The sequence below is a fragment of the Oncorhynchus kisutch genome, linkage group LG22 (assembly GCF_002021735.2).
Source record: "Oncorhynchus kisutch isolate 150728-3 linkage group LG22, Okis_V2, whole genome shotgun sequence".
In the NCBI taxonomy this organism is placed as follows: Eukaryota; Metazoa; Chordata; class Actinopteri; order Salmoniformes; family Salmonidae; genus Oncorhynchus; species Oncorhynchus kisutch.
Window position 1 is genome coordinate 34,122,992 of NC_034195.2, and position 9,599 is coordinate 34,132,590.

The following is a 9,599-nucleotide window of genomic DNA, read 5'->3' on the forward strand; positions in this document are numbered from 1 at the left end:
CCTCGAGTTTCTTTTTTGTGAAGAAGAAGGAGGGAGGTCTGTGCCCGTGTATTGACTACCGAGGCCTAAATCAGATAACGGTGAGGTACAGTTACCCGCTACCTCTTATCAACACTGCGATTGAGTCAATGCAAGGGGCATGCTTCTTCACCAAACTAGATCTCAGGAGTGCTTACAACCTGGTGCGTATCTGGGAGGGAGACGAGTGGAAGACGGCGTTCAGTACGACCTCGGGGCATTATGAGTATTACCTCGTCATGCCGTACGGGTTGATGAATGCTCTTGAGGTCGACCGATTATGATTTTTCAACGCCAATACCGATTATTGGAGGACCAAAAAAAGCCGATACCGATTAATCGGACGATTTTTCAAATGTATTTGTAATAATTACAATTACAACCATATTCAATGAACACTTATTTTAACTTAATATAATACATCAATAACAATTTAGCCTCAAATAAATAATGAAACATGTTCAATTTGGTTTAAATAAGTGTTGGAGTAGAACGGCAGATTTCCTCTTCTTCGTCTGAAGACGTGTAGCAAGGATCGGACCAAAACGCAGCATGGTAAGTGTCCATGTTTTAATAGTATAAACTGAACATGACACAATACAAAATAATATAAACGAAACAATCCCGTGTGGCACAAACACTGACACAGGAAACAAACACCCACAAACCAACAGTGAAACCCAGGCTACCTAAGTATGATTCTCAATCAGAGACAACTAACGACAGCTGCCTCTGATTGAGAACCATACTAGGCCGAAACAGAAACCAAACATAGAAACACAAAACATAGACTGCCCACCCCAACTCACGCCCTGACCATATTAAATAAAGACAAAACAAAGGAAATAAAGGTCAGAACGTGACATGGAGAAGAAAGTAAAAGTGCAATATGTGCCATGTAAGAAAGCTAATGTTAACTTCCTTGCTCAGAACATGAGAACAAACATATGAAAGCTGGTGGTTCCTTTTAACATGAGTCTTCAATATTCTCAGGTAAGAAGTATTAGGTTGTAGTTATTATAGGAATTACAGGACTATTTCTCTCTATACGATTTGTATTTCATATACCTTTGACTATTGGATGTTCTTATAGGCACTTTAGTATTGCCAGTGTAACAGTATAGCTTTTGTCCCTGTCCTCACTCCTACCTGGGCTTGAACCAGGAACACATCGACAACAGCCACCCTCGAAGCAGCATTACCCATGCAGAGCAAGGGGAGAGCAAGGGGAACAACAACTCCAAGTTGACGTTTGAAACGCTATTAGCACCCACCCCGCTAACTAGCTAGCCATTTCACATCGGTTACACCAGCCTAATCTCGGGAGTTGATAGGCTTGAAGTCATAAACAGCTCAATGCTTGAAGCATTGCGAAGAGCTGCTGGAAAAACGCACTGTAGTGCTGTTTGAATGAATGCTTACGAGCCTGCTGGAGCCTACCATCGTTCAGTCAGACTGCTCTATCAAATATCAAATCATAGACTTAATAATAAAATAATAACACACCGAAATACAAGCCTTTGGTCATGAATATGGTCGAATCCGGAAACTATCATTTCGAAAACAAAACATTTATTATTTCAGTGAAATACGGATCCGTTCCGTATTTTATCTAACGGGTGAAAACCCTAAGTCTAAATATTGCTGTTTCATTGCACAACCTTCAATGTTATGTCATAATTACGTAAAATTCAGGCAAATTAGTTCGCAATGAGCCAGGTGGCCCAAACTGTTGCATATACACTGACTCTGCATGCAAAGAACGCAAGAGAAGTGACACAATTTCACCTGGTTAATATTGCCTGCTAACCTGGATTTCTTCGTACAACCATTAAGATTAATAGTCAGATTCAACAGAGGATCTCTTTGTTTCTTGGGACCTAGAACAAGCATCTCTGTTTTGTCCGAGTTTAAAAATAGAAAGTTTGCAGCCATCCACTTCCTTATGTCTGAAACACAGGCTTCCAGTGAGGGCAATTTTGGGGCTTCACCAAGTTTCATTGAAATGTACAGCTGTGTGTCATCCGCATAGCAGTGAAAGTTAACATTACTGTATGTTTTCGAATGACATCCCCAAGAGGTAAAATATATAGTGAAAACAGTTGTCCTAGAACGGAACCTTGAGGAACAGACAAAGTGATATCTTTTTTCAACAGATAAGATCTAAACCAGGCCAGAACTTGTCCGTGTAGACCAATTTGGGTTTCCAATCTCTCCAAAAGAATGTGGTGATCGATGGTATCAAAAGCAGCACTAAGGTCTAGGAGCACGAGGACAGCTGCAGAGCCTCGGTCTGATGCTATTAAAGGTAATTTACCACCTTCACAAGTGCAGTCTCAGTGCTATGATGGGGTCTAAAACCAGACTGAAGCATTTTGTATACATTGTTTGTCTTCAGGAAGGCAGTGAGTTGCTGCGCAACAGCTTTTTCTAAATTTTTTGAGAGGAATGGAAGATTCGATACAGGCCAATAGTTTTTTATATTTTCTGGGTCAAGGTTTGGCTTTTTCAAGAGAGGCTTTATTACTGCCACTTTAGTGAGTTTGGTACACATCCGGTGGATAGAGAGACGTTTATTATGTTCAACATAGGAGGGCCAAGCACAGGAAGCAGCTCTTTCAGTAGTTTAGCTGGAATAGGGTCCAGTATGTAGCTTGAAGGTTTAGAGGCCATGATTATTTTCATCATTGTGTCAAGAGATATAGTACTAAAACACTTGAGTGTCTCTCTTGATCCTTGGTCCTGGCAGAGTTGTGCAGACTCAGGACAACTGAGCTTTGAAGGAATACGCAGATTTAAAGAGGAGTCCGTAATTTGCTTTCTAATAATCATGATCTTTTCCTCAAAGAAGTTCATGAATTTATTACTGCTGAAGTGAAAGCCATCCTCACTTGGGGAATGCTGCTTTTTAGTTAGCTTTGCGACAGTATCAAACATAAATGTTGGATTGTTCATATTTTCCTCAATTAAGTTGGAAAAATAGGATGATCGAGCAGCAGTAAGGGCTCTTCGATACTGCACGGTACTGTCTTTCCAAGCTAGTCGGAAGACTTCCAGTTTGGTGTGGCGCTATTTCCGTTCCAATTTTCTGGAAGCTTGCTTCAGAGCTCGGGTATTTTCTTTATACCAGGGAGCTAGTTTCTTATGGGAAATGTTTTTAGTTTTTAGGGGTTCAACTGCATCTCGGGTATTGTGGAAGGTTAAATTGAGTTCCTCAGTTAGGTGGTTAACTGATTTTTGTCCTCTGACGTCCTTGGGTAGGCAGAGGGAGTCTGGAAGGGCATCAAGAAATATTTTTGATGTCTGTGAATTTATAGCACAACTTTTGATGCTCCTTGGTTGGGGTCTGAGCAGATTATTTGTTGCAATTTCAAACGTAATAAAATGGTGGTCTGATGGTCCTGGATTACGAGGAAAAACGTTAAGATCCACAACATTTATTCCGTGTGAAAAAACTAGTTCCAGATTATGACTGTGTCAGTGAGTTGCTCCAGAGACATGTTGGACAAAACCCACTGAGTTGATGATGGCTCCGAAAGTCTTTTGGAGTGGGTCTGTGGACTTTACCATGTGAATATTAAAGTCACCAAAAAAAATTCCGATAGGAATTCAGGGAACTCAATGAGGAACGCTGTTTGTGGCCCAGGATGCCCGTAAACAGTGGCTATAAAAAGTGATTGAGTAGGCTGCATAGATTTCATGACTAGAAGCTCAAAAGACGAAAACCTCATTTTTTTTGAAAATTGAAATTTGCCAGAGACAATTACTCGATGCCGACACATCTTTCTAGCTGATTTACATGCTGAAGCTATGTTGCGCTTGGTGACCTCTGACTGTTTCATCCTAACATCATTGGTGCCGACGTGGATAACAATATCTCTATACTCTCTACACTCGCCAGTTTTAGCTTTAGCCAGCACCCGGGTACGCTACAGAAGCTCCGCCCCTGTGCCACCATCAGTGCTCGGGTTCGCCACTGAAGGTCCGCCCCTGTGCCTTCTTCTCGAGGAAGCTCAGCCAGGCGGAGCGAAACTATGACGTGGGGGACCGGGAGCTGTTGGCTGTTCTCAAGGCTCTGAAGGTGTGGAGACATTGGCTTGAGGGGGGGGGGGGGCTAAACACCCTTTTCTCATCTGGACTGACCACCGCAATTTGGAGTACATCTGGGCAGCGAGGAAACTGAACCCTCGCCAGGTAAGGTGGGCCATGATTTTCACCCATTTTGTTTTCACCCTTTCGTACAGACCAGGTTCCCAGAACGTGATGGCAAACGCACTGTCCCGGCTGTATGACACAGAGGAGCGGCCCATGGCTCCCACCGCCATACTCCCGGCCTCCTGCCTGGTGGCACCGGTAGTGTGGGAACTGGACGCGGACTTTGAGCAAGCGTTACGTGCAGAGCCCGCTCCCCTCCAGTGTCCCACTGAGTGTCTGTACGTTCCATCTGCTGTCCGTGACTGGCTGATCTATTGGACCCACATGTCACCTTCCTCTGGTCATCTAGGCATTGGTCGGACGGTGAGCTGTCTGAGTGGGAAGTATTGGTGGCGCACTTTCGCTAAGGACGTGAGGGTTTATTTTTCCTCTTGCCCGGTGTGCGCACAGTGCAAGGCTCCTAGGCACCTGCCCCGAGGTAAATTACACCCTTACCCGTTCCACCAAGGCCATGGTCGCACCTGTCGATTGATTTCCTTACCGATATCCCCCCATCACAAGGAAACACCACAATCCTAGTTGTTGTGGTTCGTTTCTCTAAGTCCTGCCATCTCCTTCCTCTGCCCGGTCTCCCTACGGCCCTACAGACTGCGTAAGCCTTGTTTATGCACGTCTTCCGGCACTACCGGGTGCCTGAGGATATAGTGTCTGAGGATATAGTGTCGGGGTCTGGATGACATTCATGGAACGTCTGGGGGTCTCGATCAGTCTTACCTCGGGTTTTCACCCTGAGAGTAATGGGCAGGTGGAGAGAGTTAACCAGGATGTGGGTAGGTTTCTGCGGTCTTATTGCCAGGACTGGCCAGGGGAGTGGGCGGCTTTCGTGCCCTGGGCAGAGATGGCCCAGAACTCGCTGCGCCACTCCTCCACTAACCTCTCCCCCTTCCAGTGCGTACTGGGGTACCAGCCTGGTCTGGTCCTTGGCATCAGAGTCAGACCGAAGCTCCTGCGGTGGATGACTGGTTCCGGCGCACGGAGGAGACATGGGACGCCGCTCATGTTCACCTTCAGCGCGCCATGCTGCGCCAGAAAGCCAGCGCAGTGAAAAGAAAGCCAGTGAGGCCCCTGACCGGGTCTGGCTCTCGACCCGAAACCTGCCCCTCCGCCTGCCCTGCAGGAAACTGGGTCTGCGGTTTGTGGGGCCGTTTAAAGTCCTGAGGAGACTGAACGAGGTGTGTTACAGGTTACAGCTCCCCCGATTATCGTATTAGCCCCTCGTTCCATGTGTCTCTCCTCAGGCCGGTGGTGGCTGGTCCGCTCCAGGAGTCTGAGGTGCGGGAGGTTCCTCCGCCCGGTGTACGCCGTTCGCTCCATACTGGGTTCGAGGCGTCGTGTGAGGGGCCTTCAGTAACTCGTGGAGTAGGAGTGGTATGGTCCGGAGGAGAGATGCTGGGTTCCGGTGGAGGAAGTGTTGGACACTTCAATGCTGCGGGAGTTCCACCTTCTCCATCCGGACCGCCCTGCACCTCGCCCTCCGGGTCGTCCCAGAGGCTGGTGTCGGTGCGCTGCTGGAGCTGCATGTCAAGGGGGGTACTGTCAGACTTCCGCCGAAGTCGGTTCCTCTCCTTGTTCGGGCGACATTCGGCGATCGACGTCACCGGCTTTCTAGCCATTGCTGATCCACCTTTAATTTTTCCATATGTCTTGTCTTGTTTTCCTACACACCTGGTTTCAATTCCCTCAGTATTAGACATGTATACAACCCTCTGTTTCCCCCCATGTCTGTGTGTGGAATTGTTTGTTGTTTCAAGTATGTGCATGATAGACTGGTTTGCGCTGGGTTGCCCTTACAGCCAGTTACGCATACCTAACACACACGCCCTCAAGTTGGATCAGAAGGATATCTGGACACTATTATAATTGACAAGCCATCACACCATGAGAGGATTTGCCCTCTTCTGTCTCCATGGCAACTGCCCATGGTACTACTGATGTCACGTGATTCACCCTGCTGTGTGTCCGTGAGTGTGCCCTCCAGCCATACACCCCAGTAACTATAACATGCTGGCCACCCTCATTTCATCGAAACCATGTCCTTCTAAAACAGCCAATTGGATGTGTTCCTCTGCAGCGAGCGGTCCCCGGCTCCAGACGTCCTGGGTTTGGGCTGAATGACAGAGACTTGCAGCCTCCTCTCAAGGGAAATGTCACTCCGTGGTAGGATGCCGCAAAATGTCAGAATCTGTCCTGCCAGGGGGGTTTACGGGGATGAAATTCCTATTTGCATTCTGGAACACTTTCTGACTCCCAGATAAAAGACAGTCCAGCTGTTTGTCAATAGACCAGCAAGGTTGTGATTTGTGTACCATTGCTACATGAGTTACTATTGGCTGTGTGAGTGTATCCACGATAGCAATGCTTCCACCTGTCGAGTGCCAAGGTTTTGTGGTCTTAGCCTTCTCTGTCTGGCATCCCAACTAGAGTCGTGAAAGGATGTGTACACCCCTCTCCCGGAGCAAAGACCACCCCCTTTCTCCCTCCTTTCATCCCTCTCCTCCCTCCCCATGAATCCCCCTAGCATGTGAGAGCCTGTCTTTGATGGACCTCTCCACATCCGCTCCCTTTCTCCTGTGGTTCTGTTGAGTCAGGCCTTTGGCCAGATCTAATCTATGGGCCGATGGTTCTCAGAGGGGAATCAAACCTACCGTATCTGCCTGCAGCAGCTGCTACCTCCCCTGTATCCATATATACACAATATATACTAGGCAGTACAATGGAGGGAAAATGAGACCATTACAATGGACTGGATTACATTTTTAATAAAACGAGATTGGCAGAGATGAGGAAGGAGATTATCTTGTCTGGTGCAGATATACAGTAGGAGGATGTAGGGTTAACATATGGCTTCCTGTGTATAAAGCAAAGCTATATCACATAAAATGACTTACACATATGCTGTATACATAAAAGACCCTATGGCATGGCAATATGAGAAATAATAGCGAGCCCCACTGAATATTCAGATGGCTTTTCAGGGTTGTGTGTGAGTTGGGGACAGTGGGAACAGAATAGGTGGAATTCCGTAACAACAAACACAATGTGTATTTTCCTCCTATTGTAGCTAGTTGGTTATAACAGGGGTGTTTGTCACTCTCTCTCTTTTCACACCTGCCATCGCCGTTGTAACTGGGAGACAGTGGCTGGGTGTGCATGGAAATAGGTGGAAAAACAGAGGGCACACTGTAGAAAGCAGCTGTGTGGTGCCAATTGCCTGTATGCCCCCTGCATCCCCACCCCCTTCGCCTGTCTATCTCCCCCCACTCACCCTCCCTCTCAAAATGGAATGCACACATCTTTCCCTGCTACCAAAGCAACGGCTCAAGCCAACCTCAAAGGAAGAACAAAATGTTCTTTCACCGCAGGTTGTATGCAGCGTAAGGGATGAAAAGCAACACTGTCACCGGTGAAATAGTGGGAGGGGGCTCTTAATTGGATCCTGGTAATTGTAACCAGTATAGTTTGAGTGGAGTTCAGGTTTCAGTTGTGTGTTCTTTTCTCATTCACATGGCATACCATAGCCCTTTCTGAGATATTAAATATATAGCTAGTCTGAATTTCCTGTATCTACCGTAGATAGCATCAGTCATTTCCTGAAAGTAAGGACAAGTAAAAATTAGAACACTTCTAGTGTGTCCAATGACACTATCAATATCCAACACATTTTCTGAACCCTAATAGAGCTCTTTGTGACCCTAACAGAGCTCACCTTATTTACATCAGAGGTGCTCTATCTAATTCTGATTGGAGATCATAGGCATTCCCTGATTCGTCTCAGGCCCACGTGAGACATCACATGCCCTGGGGATGGCACTGGGACCTGTTCAGTACACAGAACGTAACAAATGCATTGAAATAGGAGGTCATAGGTGGACATGTCCAATGAGAACCCTCATTTCCTTAGAGGCCCTACTCTCCAACATTTCTTTACATGCTACCTATCCCACAACACACTACATACCTACAGAAGAACATGTATTTTTTGTAGGATTACAGTGCCCCACCAGTACTGACACACATAAATAGCTTTTCTAAACATACACTACATGACCAAAATCATGGGCATTAATATGGAGTTGGTCCCCCCTTTGCTGTTATAACAGCCTCCACTCTTCTGGGAAGACTTTCCACCAAATGTCAGAACATTGCTGATGGGACCTGCTTCCATTCAGCCACAAGAGCATTAGTGAGGTCAGGTACTGATGTTGGGAGATTTGGCCTGGCTCGCAGTAGGCTTTCCAATTCATCCCAAAGGTGTTCGATGGGGTTGAGGTCAGGGCTCTGTGCAGGCCAGTCAAGTTCTTCCACACCGATCTCGACAAACCACTTCTGTATGGACCTCGCTTTGTACACAGGGACATTGTCAAACTGAAACAGGGCCTTCCCCAAACTGTTGCCACAAAGTTGGAAGCCCAGAATTGTTTAGAATGTCATTCATTGTATGCTGTAGCATTAAGATTTCCCTTTACTGGAACTAAGGGGCCTAGCCCGAACAATGAAAAACAGCTCCAGACCATTATTCCTCCTCCACCAAACCGTCGGACTGCCAGATGGTGAAGAATGATTCATCACTCCAGAGAACGCGTTTCCACTGCTCCAGAGTCCAATGGCGGCGAGCTTTACACCACTCCAGCCAACGCTTGGCATTGCGCATGGTGATCTTAGGCTTGTGTGCGGCTGCTCGGCCATGGAAACACATTTCATGAAGCTCCCGACGAACAGTTCTTGTGCTGACGTTGCTTCCAGTCGCAGTTTGGAACTCGGTGGTGAGTGTTGCAACCAAGGACAGACGTGCTACATGCTTCAGAACTCGCGGTCCCGTTCTGTGCACTTGTGTGGCCTACAACTTCTCGGCTGAGCCGTGGTTGCTGCTAGATGTTTCTACTTCACAATAACAGCACTTTCAGTTGACTCTGGCAACTCTAGCAGGGCAGACACCTGACAAACTGACTTGTTGGAAAGGTGGCATCATATGTCGGTGGCGCATGGAATGTCAATGAGTTGTTTAGTAAGGCCATTCTACTGCTTTGTCCATGTGTATTTTTGACATCTGTTTTCTTGGGGTGGTTATAATACAGTTTTTAAATACAATAAATTAGAATATATCATATAGACAATCTTGAGAGATTTCAGTGGATTTTGTTTCTCCTCGTAACCCTTCAGGAGACCTAACAGAACCTACAATCCCAACAAAGTCTTTAGTCAGAATGTTGAGGGAAATTTCAAAGTACCACTCACTCTGTCAGGAAAAATGTATTCACACAGGAGAAACGCAGTGCAGTCCATGGCCATTAATAAATACATGAGAGTACAAAAACATAACAGTCAGCATCGGTTTGCATTGTCCAGGTGAATGGATAAGAACTCAT